Below are 18,665 nucleotides of genomic sequence, written 5' to 3'. Positions count from 1 at the left end.
AAAAATGGCTGCCGCTTTTTTCCGGCTCAGAGCTTTGCCGGAGAAAAGCGCCAGTCTAGACACGGATCTTTTGGAAAATAAAGCCTTTTCCGAAAGATCCCTTATCTTTATTTTCCGTAAGATCTGAAAAGGCTTTATTTTCCGAAAGATCCGCGTCTAGACTGGCGCTTTTCTCCGGCAAAGCTCCGAGCCGGAAAAAAGCGGCAGCCATTTTTATGCTAATGAAGCGGGGCAGATTTAAATCCCCGCTTCATTTGCAATTGCGATATGTCTAATTTGCATCCCTTTTATGGAAAAGGGATGCAGTCTGGACAAAGTCAACTTGTTTCAAGACTGAGCTTGATAATTTTATGGAGGTGATTGTATGATGAAGTTGCCTACAATGGCATGCAGCCCATCCGGACTTGTTACAGCTTGAACCTCTCTGGTCTGGCACCCTCAGGACCTAACCAGTCCTGAATGAGAGAGAAAGCTGGACTTGGGAAGTTGCCCGCCAGCTTGGAAGGGCTCTTGTTCCTGGCAGGATCCCCAGCCCTACTGCCGCTGGCTTGTCCCACTGCCAGATGTCAGCCCCACTGCCACTGGCCCAGTCAGGGTGCCCAATGCCAGCCCCGCTGCTGCCAGCTCCACTGCTGTCAGTCTGTAGAGGGCTCCTTTTTGCGCAAAACCCCCCTCTTGCACAAGAGCTATTCTTCCTGAAAAAATGAGAAAGAACAGCTCTTGTGCAAGAGGGGGTTTTTGTGCAAAAAGGAGCCGTCTGTACAGCTCCTTTTTGCGCAAAAGCCCCTTGTGCAAAAACGACACCTAATTAATTATGCAAATGAAGTACAGCAATATGCTAATCATGCTTCATTTACATAGGCTTTTGCGCAAGAGAGGTGCAGTGTAGATGTAGCCTGAGTGGGTTCTAACCCTATATGTGGGGTGGAGAAAGAATTTTCACCAAGAGCGGATTGGCAGAGACTTTTTTTTTTTGGCCTTCTTCTATAGCATTTGACATGGACGACTTGCTGGTTTGAACTAGATTAAGTGGTGGAATTCTCTATAACTTGAAGCCTTGCAGTCAAGGCTTGAGGATTTCAGTAATTCATCCAGGGGTGTTATGGGCCTTTTACAGGATTAGGTGGATGAGGCTGTGAGGCTTGCAATGTGCACATCAGATTAGATGATCATGATGGCGCCTTCTGGCTTCGGAGTTTATGAGGACATGCAGCAGTTCCCAAGAGGGGTTGAGCACTTCTTAACAATGGAATTGTGGACTGTCTGCATTTGGACCTGATATTAGCAGATTGATAGCACCATAACTCCCACAGAAATCGAATTAGTTGATCATTCTTTGTTGTAATCTCCCAGTATTTTCCATTTCAGATATGTAGTAGCTTAAAGTCTAAAATATGAGTAAATCATTGACATTTGTTTCAGCACTCATTATAACTAAATTTAACTTTGTATTGCCTCTTAAGACTTACCAACCTTCAAGTACACAACAAGCAATGGACAGAAATAACAGAATACATTTAAATGTTTCTTGTTACTCAAGCATTTGAGAAAGCAGTTTTTCTCCTTTACAGAGACAAATGCTTTGAATATAACATTCAAATGTGTTCAGTATGCAGATGTGTGCAAGTTTGTTGATAGTCTTCTTTGGCAGATGCCAAAGAATTCTAAGGAAGTGCTTGCTTGAAACTACAGTTACAAAATGTTCTGGACTTGCTCAGCATTTCAAGAATAGATAATTATTCCCTCAAAGGCACTTTTTAACTTGTCAGTCATATAAAAATGGAAGAAAGTGTCTACATCTGAAAATTAACGTCTACAAGGTTTTATGGCTGAAAATTAAGGAATAAATTTACATTTAAAAACTAAGTATGGGAGTACCTCTCTTCCACTGTCATTGTCTGAGGGGGATCAGAAACTCCCCCTAGATGATTGTGAATTTGTGAAAGTGACAAACTGATAACTCTGACTAGAATAAAATTCAATTCAAGTAGGTGCTGTTTATACCCCAGATCTCGTCTCTCTCCCAATCCAGTTTGCCAGGATCAAACCACCACTCTGTCGAACATTCTCTGGTGGTGTGCAAATTGAACAAGTATCTACTAGAAAGCTAGACTGAGACAGCACTGCAAATTAAGGGCCTGAACATGCTGCCATTAAAATCAGTGGAAGTTTTGCTAATAATAGTGACTCCAAAATCATATTGAAACTTGGAGAGATAAAAGGTTCAATGCCCCTATTGATTTCTAGACAATAGTCAATGTATTCTACAACTGATTGCTCCAGTTCTTTCAAGGCTTCACAATTTTAAAATATGGATACAATAAGCAATACTAGATGAATGTGCATTTATTTTAATTTAGATGAATCTCAGTGCTCTGAGCTGACTAAAACTATAGGGGACAATTTAGCACAGTGGTTGCCATGAGAAAGTCAGCACTTACCAGCAGCTGACACAGAGTGGTATATGATCAGATGTTGCAGTAATTCTACTTATGAAATGAGATAACTGTTATGTCACTAACTTTTATTAAAATGACCTTTATTGTATTTTAGTTAGGCACTGTAACTATGTGGTAATAATAATAATCTCTCCATTTAGTTCAATGGCTTTATACCAGTGATTAATCTGACTCAATCTTGGAAAGTACACTTCAAGTCCTCCCCCCAACAATTCTTAATGAAAGAAAAGTCTCATGGGTTTTACATCATGTTTATGGATTCTCAAAACTCATTTTCACAGCACTGTAAATGGTATTTATATTTACAAAACACAATGATCTGCCATAGCATAAAAAGTTCTCATTTCAAATCTTTCTCTCTATATAAAAAATCATTTCTAAAGTCCCTGTCTACTTTTTCCTGTGGAATGACAGAGACGTCATGATGTCACTCTGGAGTCCTGCCTGCCTCCTCCCTCCCCTTTCCCCAGTGCTCAGCTGTCATGCTGCGGCCTCCCTCCTTTCCCCCCTCACTACTGCTTGGTGGCTGGGAAGGAGAGTGCAGGGTCTGACAAGGCTGTGGGGAAGAAGGAGGTAGGGCCAGGGCTGGCCTCAGGGAGAGAACTGGGGCTGCAGGGGGAGAAGGGGAAGGGGGTGGAGCTGGGGCTGGCTTTGCCTTGCGTTCCCTCCCCCCATGGCAGTCGGAGGAACAGAGTGGGGCTTGGTGAGAGCGTGGCCCTGCCCCAGTGGCTGGGCACGGCCTGGCCTGGTGAGGCCCCGGTCTGGCCCCTTCCCTACCTGGTGGCCTGGGGGAGAGAGCTGGGGCTGAGGCTCCAATTAACCCTTTTTTCTTTCTGTTACTATAGCTCAAATCATAAATAAGATAAACAGTGGTATTTCAAATGTTACTGCAAGTTTAAACCAGCTCTTCTTTCTCACAAGCCCCTTTTGAGTCACGTGTTTTAGGCCTATTGCTAATGTTGATAGTCCAATTTAATTTAACACCATGGTTTGCCCAAATCTAACAACAACTTCTGTTTTGTTTTCAAACAAACTAATGGCATGCTCCAGAAAAAAACTGATTACCATGCATAGTGCTTTTTTTTACCACAGGAAATCCCATTCAACTTCATGATAGTAACCACTGTGCTCAAGTAGTAAAGTTTTTGCCTGACTGGACCATTAGGAAGTAAAATAGCATTGTATTTTATATAGCACTGTATCTAGAACAGGGTCTCATGAACAGTCCCTGTCTACTTTGAACTTTCTTACATTTCTTCATTTACTGCCTGGACCTTTTCTGAATGCCTTGGCATGTGACACACAAAACTGTTACATAGACATTTCTGTTAGTGAGAAAAAGTCACATCATCTTCTGTAGAGATATTAAAAATCCTTGAAGCTATTATAGGTTGAAACCTCTCTAGTCCAGCACCCTCAGGACCTGATTAGTGCCAAACCAGAGAATTTGCTGGAGCACAGGAGCTCAATATCGTCTAGCAGCATTACCAACACTTCCACTACTTACTGGGCTCTTAGAAGACATTTAGGGGTAAATTAGAGCTAAACAACAGCACAGAATGCTGAGAGTCAGGACTGGGGGGCTTTAAATAAACTTTATGGGACTGTGGAGAACTTGGCCACACCCATAAGTGGACATCTGGCTCACTAAAATTAGGGATGTTAGATATCATGTAATTGAATAGTTGTGTAACTGCATAAAATATTGGTTACATGACTATACAATAGTCCCCAGGGGCAGGGCTGGCAACCAGTGCGCTCCGCTCCACTCCCGGGGAGCCCCCTGACACTCTGCACTGCTGCCTTTCTAACAAAGGCAGCAGCGTGGGGTGGCAGGTGGGAGCCAGTTTGAAAGCCAGCTCCCCACACAGACCAGCTGCCTGCTACCTGTGCTACTGCCTCTGATACAGAGGCAGCAACACAGGGTGGCAGCAGCCCCTGTCCAGGAGGGTCTGAGCTTCCCATGGACAGAAGCTGATCCACCTCTGTAGTAGGCAGCAAAGCAGGGGGTGAGGGCAGGTCCAGGGGAGCTAATACGTGCGGGGAGCTGGCTTGAAAGCCAGCTCCCTGTGTATATTGGCTCCCACCTGCCTCTCTCACCCTCCATGCTGCTGCTTCTCTATCAGAGGAAGCAGTGCAGGGATAGCAAGGGGACAGTCGATCTGGTGCTTGTGGGGAGCCAGTTTAAAGCCAGATCTTCGTGTACAACAACTCCCACTGCCTCCTGCTGCCTCTGATGTAGAGGCAGCAGGGGGGGAGGGAGAGATGTGTTTAGTCGATAGTACTAACCAATAAGCCTGTTAATCGTTTACTCGACTATACACTAACATCCCTAACTAAAATCATGCCAGAATGCAGATTTTGCCAGACCAGAGACTGCTGGACTAGAGAGGTTCAACCTATAGAGAAAGGTCACCAGTTCATTCCCTATATGTTGTTTATTACTAGTAGTTTCGTTCAATTTAATAATGGATTTAATTAGCATTCTTGTATTACATTTCCAATATTTATTTTCCTCCAGTATGTCTTTTTAATCCCATTATTGCCTTGCAACTTTAATTATTAGTTGATCAAACAGGTTTTGGGCAAAAAGTAGGACCTGTTTTTGGCCAGAATAATAAAGCAGCGTGGGTGTCTCACAAAATTAAATACCAGCAAGCTAAAGTTTGATGTTGTATTAAATGACAGCATTATTTCCTGGCAAAGGTCTTCAGGCCTCCCTTTGACTGATGAGATGAGGATCTAAAAAAAGGATTGGATCAGTGAAGCAAATAGTTTCATTCCCTAGCTATGGTACATTCAAACAGTTATGGATCAAATTATAAGAGGGTTGTGTTCAGGAGATATGCAAAAATTACATCAGCTATTTGTGTACCCTGAGAGGCTATTATAGATTAGAAATACAACTCTCTTAAAATATATGTGTTCCACATAAAAAGACTACATTGCTTCACACAGTTTTCTTAGGTACTGTCTTGTCTAATTTTCCATGGTCTTTCAGTAATTGATTTCCATCTGCTTGGAAATATGGAAAGGAGTCTCACTTATCTCTGTTCTAATCATACAGCTTTTGTAAGTAGCCAAGTCATTCTGGTAGTACAGTATATTTAGTAAGGTTATTTTGGATTTGCGTATTACTGGGATAGTACAGTATCTGAGCTCACTTGATCTTTTCTAGAAATTTGAGAGCAGTAACTTTTCACTCTTGATGGCAGCACCACTGCTGTCACAGTCAGTCTTCCTAGGACCTAGGGAATGAAGGAAAAAAAAGGAGCCCAGATGCTGATTCGTGTAAGAAGTGATGATAATGAGCCATATTACATCATTGGAACATTACTGCCTCATGTTTAGGGCTGATTATTCTTATCCAAAGATTATTCTGTGTAAAATTAAGTGCTTAAAAATGGTGATAAGAAAGAGGAATCCCTATATATACAATAATGAAAACTCAAACAAATTTTACCAAGAGGTTTCAGGATGAGAATGCACTGATTAACTCTCTAGCTCTCTCTTTTTTAATTCAATTTACTAGTGGTCCCTTTTTTTCTACTTAATTTGAGCTCAAGTTTTTAATTGTTTACCACAGCTCAATTATAGATACCTAGTATTGCTATTTGTTCCAAGGACCATCAATATATGTAATGTTTTTAAAAAAATGGTACCCAATAATACGTTAGACTGGAATTATAAAAACATTCAATCTTGGCCTAATTTGGCTCCTATCAAATTCAGTGGTGAAATGCTCCCTGTGGCATCAATAGTCTGAAGTTGATCACGTTTGAAACTCTCACTTGAAATGTGAGAAACCAACTCTGGGTAAAAACTTAAACAAATATTCTGTTTTTATTATTCCATACAAATCAATTTATTATTTGGCTGAGTAGAAATGAGGCACACATTTTTAACAGTGAGAGTGATTAACTATTGGAACAGACTATCAAGAGATGTGGTATATTCTCCATCACTTGTTCGCCTTTTTGGAGGTTAGGCTTTAGCCAAATACAAATTGTTGGGTTCCATACAATTTAACTGGGTGAAGTTTAATGGCCTGTGATATACAGTAGGTCAGACTAGACAATCTAAAAGTCCCTTCTGGCCTTAAACTTGATGAGTCTATGAATCTATCATTCGTTGGCAGGGAGGATGGTTATGTGATTAAGGTCAGCAGTGTTTAATTCCCATCTCTGCCAGTCATCTTGTGTGACCTTGGGCAAGTCTAACCATTGTGCTTTATTTTCCACATCTGTGAAATTACCAGTTCATAGTTATTCTGAGAGACGTAAGCAATGTTTATAAAAACCATTGAAATCCTGAGAAGGTGCTACAGAAATTCATAGTTAAAACCTTTATTTAGCATTTAGCTGGTGACAATGCTGTTGCCTGGAACATGACAAATCTGCATAAAGATCTTCATGGTTACAAAAGACAGGTATTCTCTCTAAGTGACCGGAACATTCATCTCTCATTTTTTGAAGCAAAGGGGGTTCATATCAGTACATGTTCTCAAGTGTTATGGGCATTAATAGGCTTAATTGTACAGATGTTAGTCAGTTCTTACGTAAGCAAAACCTACTGCAGTGGAAGTTTGCTCACATAAGACATAGCAAAGACAGAGAGAGAGAGAGAGAGAGAGAGAACTCATGCTTCAGTCCTGCAATCCATATTCATGTGAGTAATCCTGACCAGAGTAGTCACTTGACACAAACTGAACTATTCTTTGTACTAAGAAGAAATGTTCTGGGATCAGCTCCTTGGTGCCTAAATACGATATTGTACTACAGAAGTCTATTTAAAGGTAGCATGTAGTGGTAAATTTGTCATGAAGAGGACTAAAATAATTAAATATTCAGTGAGGTTTTTATAGCACAGGTGATAACTAAATCACTTCTATGTATACAGAGTATCACGGGAATTGGAGTCAGTTGTTAGGCCAATATGTAAGGCCCTACCAAATTCATGGTCCATTTTGGTCAATTTCATGGTCACAGGATTTTAAAAATACATTTAATGATTTCTTCTATTTAAATCTGAAATTTCACAGTGTTGTAGTTGCTGGGGATCCTGACCCAAGAAGAATTTTAGAGTGGAGGAGGTTTGCAAAGTCATTGTGTGGGGGGAGGGGAGTTGTGGTACTGCTAACCTTACTTCCGTGCTGTGCTGCTTTCACAGCTGGGCAACAAGAAAGTGGTGGCTGCTGGCTGGAAGTCCAGCTTTAAAGGCAGAGCCACTGCCAGTAGCAGCATAGAAGCAAGGGTGGCATCTGGTATGATATTTCCAACCTTTACTTACACGATGCTGCAAGCAGGGCACTTCCTTCAGAGCTAGGTGCCCAGCCAGCAGCTGCTGCTCTCTGGCCAGTGGCCACCTAGGTCTGAATTCAGCTCAGAAGTTAGGGCGACAATACTATGACCCTCACTAAAATAACTCCCCCCACCCCTCCCGACATTCCTTTTTGGCTCAGGACCCTCAATTTGAGAATTGCTGGCTTCCCCTGCCATTAAATATGGTCTCCCCCCATTGAATCTGTATAATATAGGATAAAAGCACCCAGACTATCAGATTTCACAGTCCATGACTCATTTTTCATGAGTTTTGTGAATTTGGTAGGACACTATCAATATGTCATCAACGTACACAAAAATTGTATGCATGTCCCATGCAACCTCCAGCTTTAAAATAATCTCCCCAAAGTGGTTCCTGTGGTTTTAGTGTGATGGTGAACCAAAGGAGATGGGACAACTTTATTTTACGCAGCTAGACCATAGGTTTGAACAATTTTGACAATGAGCAATTAAAGCTATATTAGAACATTTTGATCCATGAAATGTTTATAATCAAAATCCATAATCCCAGTTTCTTTCCATGTGCAATTTTACACACAATGAGCAGAAGGCTCTCTCTGTATGCATTATGAACAGTGCAGGCAGTTTTACCAAATGTCAAGATCCATCTATAATTATCTGTGTGAGCCATAGCCATTAATAAATCATTTCTGGTTAGCAAGAATAAAATTTAATAGCACAGTGCCCAGACAACATTTTGGCCAAATTTCTAAGGTTTCAGTTCATTAAGAACATTGCTCCATAGATTTACATTCATAAGGACATTAAGGGCATGTATTTTCATTACTTTGTTTGAAGTTTTATGTAGTCCTTTCCTATTAGTTAACAGCTGTCAATGCAAAGTATTGCAAGAATATTAAAATATATTTATATCACTCTGCTTTTTCCCTGCCTAACTATTGTCCCTGCTTTTTCCCTGCCTAACTTTGTTACTTAAAAGTACAATTCTGTTCCTATTTTAGTCATGGAAAATCATTAATTGATTTCTCTGAGGACAAGACTAAAACCTGAACTTCCTCCGTTTCTTTTTCCAATTCCTTAATTTCATGTCGGGTTCAAGTCTGTTTACTCCAAACTCAATTTGGGGAGGGATTTGTTGCTGGCTCAAGGATAGTAAGATGGGGGTCCACATGAACAATTAAAAAAATCATGTTCTTAACTCTTCTACCCAACACAAACAGCAATTTCCTTCGAGACATTAAAAAGTGAATAGGCAACAGTGACCATTTACTGCTGTATTACCCGTATAGCCCAAACCCTCCAGATCAGGATGCCACTTGACGTGCATCTGGTTTCCATTGCTATTATCCACTCAAATTTGTATTTCTTTCAAGAATGTGATGTAGCAAAAGGAGGCTAGGAAACGAACTCTGGTGCAGATTTGTACTGTTCAGGAAGGTACAGTTTGCTACAGAAACATTTAAAAACAACCATTAAAAAGATAGCTGGGGGAAATGAAGATATATACCGTGATTGCAACTTTGTTTAAAAAAAAATTCCTGGCTTTTGCTACCAGGATTAACCTTCAGTGGCACTACGTACTGCAGTAAACACCTCAATAAATAGGTAGGAAGGTTTTGCAGGAGAGGGCCATAATTAAAAAATATATATATATTACTCTTTTAGGTAGTTGGAATACCCTTCTACGCTGGTATCTATCAGGGGAAGAGACAAGAAGTTTTGGCTTTAGTTAGTTTATTTGGAAAAATATTCCAGACTCTATTTTGCACATTTCTGCTTATCTTTTCAAGTACATCACTGATTTACATTCATTAGACTCTATCCAGCCCTTCCTCCTTTTCTTCACATCAGCACATTGTTCATAGTATCATCCTGCATTTGGATAGACCTATAGACTTACAACCCTGCATTTAGGCCATTTTGTTTCAATTGCTGTTATGGAATCCCAGAAGAGGTCTTTTCCCTCATCTCCATTTAGTCTTCCCTCAAGTGTCATACTTTCAGAGCACAGTAAGTCATTTGCACTCATGTTTACATTTATGTGCCTGTCAATACTTCATCAAAAGGGTGCTGGACCAGGGAGGTCCAATCTGTAGTGATAAAAATCAGATGTGCCATAAGCACTTATAGAATCATAGAATACTAGGATGGGAAGGGACCTCGAGAGGTCATCGAGTCCAGTCCCCTGCCCTCATGGCAGGATCAAATACTGTCTAGACCATCCCTGATAGACATTTATCTAACCTACTCTTAAATATCTCCAGAGATGGAGAGTCCACAACCTCCCTGGGCAATTTATTCCAGTGTCTGACTACCCTGACAGGAACTTTTTCCTAATGTCCAACCTAAACCTCCCTTGCTGCAGTTTTTAGATATCTGAAAACTGCTATCATATCCCCCCTTAATCTTCTCTTTTCTAAACTAAACAAACCCAGTTCCTTCAGTCTTCCCTCATAAGTCATGTTCTCTAGACCTTTAATCATTCTCTGGACCCTCTCCAATTTCTCCACATCTTTCTTGAAATGCGGTGCCCAGAACTGGACACAATACTCCAACTGAGGCCTAACCAGTGCAGAGTAGAGCGGAAGAATGACTTCTCGTGTCTTGCTCACAACACACCTGTTAATGCATCCCAAAATCATGTTTGCTTTCTTTGCAACAGTGTCACACTGCTGACTCATATTCAACTTGTGGTCCACTATAACCCCTAGATCCCTTTCTGTCATACTCCTTCCCAGACAGTCGCTTCCTATTCTGTATGTATGAAACTGATTGTTCCTTCCTAAGTGGAGCACTTTGCGTTTGTCTTTATTAAACTTCCTATTTACCTCAGACCATTTCTCCAATTTGTCCAGGTCATGTTGAATTATTACCCTATCCTCTAGATTAGTCGCAACCCCTCCCAGCTTGGTATCATCTGCAAACTTAATAAGCTTACTTTCCATACCAATATCTAAATCGTTGATGAAGATATTGAACAGAGCCGGTCCCAAAACCAACCCCTGTGGAACCCCACTTGTTATGCCTTTCCAGCAGGTTTGTGAACCATTAATAACTACTCTCTGAGTATGATAGTGATAGAAATGTAGCCGTGTTAGTCTGGTGTAGCTGAAACAAAATACAGAACTATGTAGCACTTTAAAGACTAACAAGATGGTTTATTAGATGATGAGCTTTCGTGGGCCAGACCCACTTCCTCAGATCAAATAGTGGAAGAAAATAGTCACAGCCATATATACCAAAGGATACAATTTAAAAAAATGAACACATATGAAAAGGACAAATCACATTTCAGAACAGAATGGGGATGCAGGGGGGGGGGGGAACGAAGGTGAATGCCAGTGAGTTAATGATATTAGAGGTGGGGAAGGGTAGATGTCTGTGAGTTAATAGTATTAGAGGTGATAATTGGGGAAGCTATCTTTGTAATGGGTAAGATAGCTGGAGTCTTTGTTAAGTCCCCTGCAGAGAGTGTCGAATTTTAGCATGAATGCCAGTTCAGAGGATTCCCTTTCAAGTGCAGATTTGAATGTCTTCTGAAGTAGGATGCAGGTTAGCAGGTCATTCAGACAGTGTCTTTTCTGGTTGAAATGACAAGCAACTGTTTTTTCTTTGTGATCCTGTCTAATGTCTGTTTTGTGGGCATTGATTCTTTGGCGAAGTGTCTGAGACGTTTGTCCAATGTACATAGCAGACGGACACTTTCGGCACATGATAGCATAGATTATATTTCTGGAGGCGCAGGAATATGTGTTCTTGATCTTATAACTCACTTGGTTAGGTCCAATAATGGTGTCAGCAGAGTGAATATGTGGACAAAGCTGGCAGCGGGGTTTGTTGCAAGGGAAAGTACCAGGGTTGGTATTAGTGTGGTATGTTCTGTGGTTGTTGGTAAGAATCATCTTGAGGTTAGGTGGTTGTCTATAGGAGACTATGGGTCTGTCTCCCAGAGCCTCTTGGAGTTTAGTGTCCTGTTCCAGTATAGGTTGTAATCTATTGATAATGTGTTGGACAGGTTTAAGTTGGGAGCTGTAGGTGATGACAAGTGGTGTTCTATTGTTGGTTTTCTTGGGTCTGTCTTGAAGTAGATGGTTTCTAGGTATTTGTTTGGCTCTTTCAATTTGCTTTTTTATTTCTCCGGGTGGGTAGTTGAGGTTTATAAATACTTGGTATAGATCCTGAAGTTTCTGGTCTCTGTGGGATTAGAGCAGATGCGGTTGTATCGAAGGGCTTGGATATAGATGATGGATCGTATGGTGTGTGCTGGATGGGAGCTGGAAGCATGTAGGTAACTGTATGAGTCAGTGGGTTTTCTGTAGAGAGTGGTGTCTAATTTTCCATTGTTGATTTGTACTGTGGTGTCCAGGAAATGGATCTCGCGTGTGGAATGGTCCAGGCTGAGGTTAATGGTGGGGTGTAGGTTGTTGAAATCTCTGTGGAATGTCTCCAGTGTTTCTTGGCCCTGCGTCCAGATCATAAAGATGTCATCGATGTAGCGTAAGTAGAGAAGGGGTAAAAGGGGACGGGAGTTGAGGAAACATTCTAGGTCAGCCATAAAGATATTAGCATATTGTGGGGCCATGCGTGTACCCATGGCTGTGCCGCTGATCTGGAGGTATAAGTTGTTCTCAAACTGGAAATAATTGTGGGTGAGAACGAAGTTACATAGGTCTGCTACTAGGTTGGCAGTGGTGTCCTCTGGGATAGTGTTTCTAATAGCTTGTAATCCGTCTTCATGTGGGATGTTGGTGTATAGTGCTTCTACATCCATGGTGGCAAGGATGGTGTTATTGGGGAGGTTATCGATGTTTTGTAGTTTCCTTAGGAAGTCAGTAGTGTCTCGGAGATAGCTGGGGGTGTTGGTTACGTAGGGTTTGAGGAGAGAGTCTACATAGCTGGATAGGCCAGTAGTGAGTGTGCCAATACCAGAGATGATGGGGCGTCCGGGGTGTCCAGGTTTATGGATCTTGGGAAGCAGATAGAAAAATCCTGGTCGGGGGTCAGAAGGTGTTTCTGTGTGGATTTGTTCCCGAGTAGCTGTAGGGAGGCTTTTAAGGAGACAGAGTAATTTCTTTTGGTATTCCAAAGTAGGATCAGAGGAGAGAGGTTTGTAAAACCTCTCTGAGCATGGTTATCCAGCCAGTTATGCACCCACCTTATAGTAGCCCCATCTAAGTTCTATTTACCTAGTTTATTCATAAGAATATTATGCGAGACCATATCAAACTAAAGTCTAGGTTTACCACATCTACCGCTTCTCCCTTATCCACAAAACTTGTTATCCTATTAAAGAAAGCTATTAGATTGGTTTGACATAATTTGTTCTTTACAAATCCATGCTAGCTATTCCCTATCACCTTGCCACTTTCCAAGTGTTTACAGATGATTTCCTTAATTACTTGCTCCATTATCTTCCCTGGCACAGAAGTTAAACTAACTGGTCTGTAGTTTCCTGGGTTGTTCTTATTTCCCTTTTTATAAATGGGCACTATATTTGCCCTTTTCCAGTCTTCTGGAATCTCTCCTGTCTCCCATGATTTTCCAAAGATGATAGCTAGAGGCTCAGATACTTCCTCTATCAGCTCCTTGAGTATTCTAAGATGCATTTCATCAGGCCCTGGTGACTTGCAGTCATCTAACTTTTCTAGGTGATTTTTGACTTGTTCTTTTATTTTACCTTCTAAAACTACCCCTTTCCCACTAGCATTCACTATGTTAGGCATTCCCACAGACTTCTTGGTGAAGACCGAAACAAAGAAGTCATTAAGCATCTCTGCCATTTCCAAGTTTCCTGTTACTGTTTCTCTTTCTTCACTGACCAGTGGGCCTACCCTCTCCTTGGTCTTCCTCTTGCTACTAATGTATTTATAAAAAGTCTTCTTGTTTCCTTTTATTCCCGTAGCTATTTTGAGCTCATTTTGTGACTTTGCCTTTCTAATCTTGCCCCTGCATTCCTATGCTGTTTGCCTATATTGATCCTTTGTAATTTGTCCTTTCTATTTTTTATATGACTCCTTTTTTATTTTTAGATCATGCAAGATCTTGTGGGTAAGCCAAGGCGGTCTTTTGCCGTATTTTCTATCTTTCCGACACAGCTTGCTTTTGGGCCCTTAACAATGTCCCTTTGAAAAACTGCCAACTCTCCTCAGTTGTTTTTCCCTTCAGTCTCGATTCCCATGGGACCTTACCTATCAGTTCTCTGAGCTTACCAAAATCCGCCTTCCTGAAATCCATTGTCTCTATTTTGCTGTTCTCCCTTCTACCCTTCCTTAGAATTGTGAACTCTATGATTTCATGATCACTTTCACCCGAGCTGCCTTCTACTTTCAAATTCTCAACCAGTTCCTCCCTATTTGTTAGGATCAAATCTAGAACAGTTTCCCCCGGTAGCTTTTTCAACCTTCTGAAATAAAAAGTTGTCTCCAATGCAGTCCAAAAACTTATTGGATAGTCTGTGCCCTTCAGTGTTATTTTCCCAACATATATCTGGATAGTTGAAGTCCCCCATCACCACCAAATCTTGGGCTTTAGATGATTTTGTTAGTTGTTTAAAAGAAGCCTCATCCACTTCCTCCACCTGGGTAGGTGGCCTGTAGTAGACTCCTAGCATGACATCACCTTTGTTTTTAATCCCTTTTAGCCTAACACAGAGACTCTCAACATTGGGTAGGTGGCCTGTAGTAGACTCCTAGCATGACATCACCTTTGTTTTTAATCCCTTTTAGCCTAACCCAGAGACTCTCAATACTCATGTTGTAATGTAAGCACTATTGGTAAGATCAGTTGTTTTGGCTATTTAGAGAGCGCCTTCTCTAGCAAGAGAAACCTGACTAGCTATTATTAATATGGTTGCTTTGGTAATCTGAATAAAGTCTTACCAAGCAGTTAAATTGGGTTTTTTGTCAAGTGGTATGACTGGTGACAGTTAATACAGAATCATTTTGTTTTAGTTTAGAGTACTCTCTGAAGATCAGGCTCTGAAAAAGAGACAGTCCAGGAAGAAACAAAGATACTGAACTCTGTTTGTCTCTACATTCTATTTATCTAAAGTGATTAAAGTAGCTTTGATTGACCATTTTATAATCCCAACTATTATACTGAATAGGAGGCAATTTTCCTAAAAGAGAAAGAACTTTGCCTATATTGTCAGACTGCAAATAAATAGTGTACCAGCCGTACCATTATGTACAAATCTCTTCATGTTCAAGGTGGAATTTCCCCCAGTTCTGCAGTCTTTTAAACTTGTTTGATTGTAGCTGAATTTGCCAGCTGGCTGGCACCAAAGCTTTCTTGTTAGTAGAAATAACATTTTGGCTTTGTTTTAAAATAGTTTGAAATTCCAAAACAGAAGAAACAATAATTTTGCTGAATGTGACTGTGGGGATTATTCTAATTCTTTACTTAGTATATTTATGAAGAGAATTATAAAGAGAGGGTCATAGCCTGCTTATTTACACGTAATGAATAATAATAGGATTGGGCTGTCTGATAAGTAATTCCCAGAATAAATATTGATGCACAGAAAGTACAAACTTATACCCTGGTACGGAAAACTTTTATTTACACACCCAGTCCTTGAGATCACTGGCACAACTCACATGAGCAAGGGTTTGTAGTATTTAGTTTAATAATCCATATCACTTCAACCAGTACATCTATTAATGATCAGAAGATGGGATTTTTTAAATTTCTGTAGCACATAGAGTCCCATTCTGCAAGCACTGTCCAAACAAGAATAAAAATGGTTCCTGGCCTGACGAATTTCCAAACTAAAGACAAATGATGGGTGAGGGAAAAAATCCTAGAATTGTAGGACTGGAAGGGACTTCAGTAGGTCATCTAGTTCAGTCTCCTGCACAGAGACAGGGCTAAATATTATCTAGAGCAATGTTTCTCAAACTGTGCTCTGCGGAGCCCCAGACATCTCCAGGGGCTCTGTGAGGTTGACAAACTGGAAACATCGATAGGTACAACACATACAATCAGTGGACCGCTGGGGCTCTGCATAAATTTTTACGCATGTAAAGGGCTCCAGAGCCCAAAAAGTTTGAGAACTGCTGATCTAGAGCATCCCTGACAAGTGTTTGTAAGGAAAAGTAAACTGGGAATTTTTCCAAGTCAAAAAGGTTCATTTTGCAGTAAAGAAAAGATGCATTCACAGCCAAAATATGTCCAAATACAACTTCAATTTTGTAATAAGACACTTATTTACACTGCAAATAAAATGAAGTGAAAATGCTAAATCGTGGATGTTGCTGACTGGAATGCTGCAAAAAAAAAATATGTGGACAACAGCTAAAAATCTAGAACTCTACAAAAAGGCTTTGATTTAAATGAACAAGATATCTTGCAACTCCTTCTTGCCCCCCAAACAACAACAACATCAAAAGACAATGATTTATTCTGCCAGAAAAACAAATATAATGGAGTAATGACAAATTTGCAAATGAGTATTTTGACTTAACACTCTTTTCCTCTCCTTCCCTCCCCCCCAAGCAATCCATCCGATCAAAGCAATTACTTAGGAAGAGCTTTTCATTCTAATGGGAATTGCATATACTAGGAAGCACAGATCTACCACAACAGTGGTGTTCTGGTACAGATGGCAAAGTGTCGCTCTGGTTTCTGAGAAGCTCAGGAGCGAGTCAAATACAACAAAGGTCATGGAAACTTATGAGGTAGGAAGAGATCGTGGTCTAGTTTTAGGTTTTCTATCAGAAAAAAAATGATAACCATCATATCCACCTTTGAAATACCCAACTTTTTCTGAAAATACACGGTATGTCTGTTTATAGTAGAATTTGTATAAAGGTAATATTTGTACAAGTCACAGCTCCATGAAGCTCTTGTCTCTACAAATCAGATAAGAAATTAGTTATCCACACATAGATAGCGCAGATATTCATTTTTAGGCCACAGATTTCGTGTGTGCATGCACATGTGCTATGAAAGTATCTACAGCCAGTTAAAAATCTTTAAATATACCTCCAGACCATTTCATAGTTGTCTTCATGTTTTCTTCCACCAAAGCAAATATCACCTAACGGAAAGAGCAGGATATCTGGGTCAGGATGCTGGGCTTTTATTCCTAACTCTGCCACATGCTCATGGTACAACTTGGACCAGATCAGTGGCGTTGTGTCCCTCAGTTTCCCCATCTTTTACAAAGGGATAGCAATGTTTATCTACCTTCCCTATGATGCTGTGAAGAAATTACTCACTGTGTGCAGTAATGATGTCATGATGTGGGAGATGCACCAGATCTATAGCCTTATTGGTTCTGCACAGAGGGATGGTGGCTAGAGATGTAATAGTGTAGCTGATCAACCGGTTAACTGAAAAGCAAAAGCTTGTATGTTAATACTATAAACTACACTCATTTCCCTCCTCCTACCCTTGCCAGTAAAATTTTTAGCAGGCTGGCCAGCAGCCCAATTGAGTTCTGACTCATGCCAGATCTAGAACCTACCCCTGCTGTAGCTCTGAATTTAAAGTGTATTGGGAGCCAGGTGGGCAGGCAGCCTGGTTCAGTTCCAGCTTGCCCTGGGTCCAGGAGTTCAGACACACCTTACACCGGGGCTGCTGCCACCCTGCACTGTTGCCTCTTTATCAGAGGCAGCAACACTGGGCGACTGGCAGCCAGTCCGCAAGGGGAGCTGGTTTTTAGACCAGCTCCCACCTGGCACCCCACACTGCCTCTGATACTGGCTGCCAGCCCCACTCCTAGAGACTAGACTAGTCGACTAACCGATAAAAATTCATGAGGCTACTCAACTAATCAAGTATCAGAGGGGTAGCCGTGTTAGTCTGAATCTGCAAAAGCGACGAGGAGTCCTGTGGCACCTTATAGACTAACTGAAGTGTAGGAGCATAAGCTTTCGTGGGCAAAGACCCACTTCGTCAGATGCATGTAGTGGAAATTTCCAGAGGCAGGAATAAATATGCAGGCCAGGATCAGGCTGGAGATGACCAGGTGGATCCAATCAAGGAGGATGAGGCCCACTTCTAGCAGCTGATCTGGAGGTGTGAATTCCAAGAGAGCAGAAGCTGCTTTTGTAGTTAGCAAGCCATTCACAGTCTTTGTTTAATCCAGAGTTGATTGTGTCAAACTTAAAGATGAACTGTAGCTCAGCAGTTTCTCTTTGAAGTCTGGTCCTGAAGCTTTTTTGCTGCAGGATGGCTACTTTTAGATCTGCAATTGTGTGTCCAGGAAGATTGAAGTGTTCCCCTACAGGTTTTTGTATGTTGCCATTCCTAATATCAGATTTGTGTCCATTGATTCTTTTACGTAGGGACTGGACAATGATCCCATCCTGGACAATGATCCCTCGCTTTCATAGGCCTTGGGAGGTAGGCCGGTCCTTGCCCACAGACAACCCGCCAACCTGAAGCATATTCTCACCAGCAACTACACACCGCACCATAATAACTCGAACTCAGGAACCAATCCTTGCAACAAACCTCGGTGCCAACTCTGCCCACATATATACACCAGCAACACCATCACAGGACCTAACCAGATCAGCCATACTGTCACTGGTACATTCTCCTGCACATCCACCAATGTAATATATGCCATCATGTGCCAACAATGCCCCACTGCTATATACATCGGCCAAACAGGACAGTCCCTACATAAAAGAATCAATGGACACAAATCTGATATTAGGAATGGCAACATACAAAAACCTGTAGGGGAACACTTCAGTCTTCCTGGACACACAATTGCAGATCTAAAAGTAGCCATCCTGCAGCAAAAAAACTTCAGGACCAGACTTCAAAGAGAAACTGCTGAGCTACAGTTCATCTTTAAGTTTGACACAATCAACTCTGGATTAAACAAAGACTGTGAATGGCTTGCTAACTACAAAAGCAGCTTCTGCTCTCTTGGAATTCACACCTC

Source organism: Pelodiscus sinensis, chromosome 4 (assembly GCF_052426305.1).
Source record: "Pelodiscus sinensis isolate ZL-2025 chromosome 4, ASM5242630v1, whole genome shotgun sequence".
NCBI lineage: Eukaryota > Metazoa > Chordata > Testudines > Trionychidae > Pelodiscus > Pelodiscus sinensis.
The sequence above is the reverse complement of the archived record's forward strand: the minus strand, read 5'-3'. Positions refer to the sequence as shown.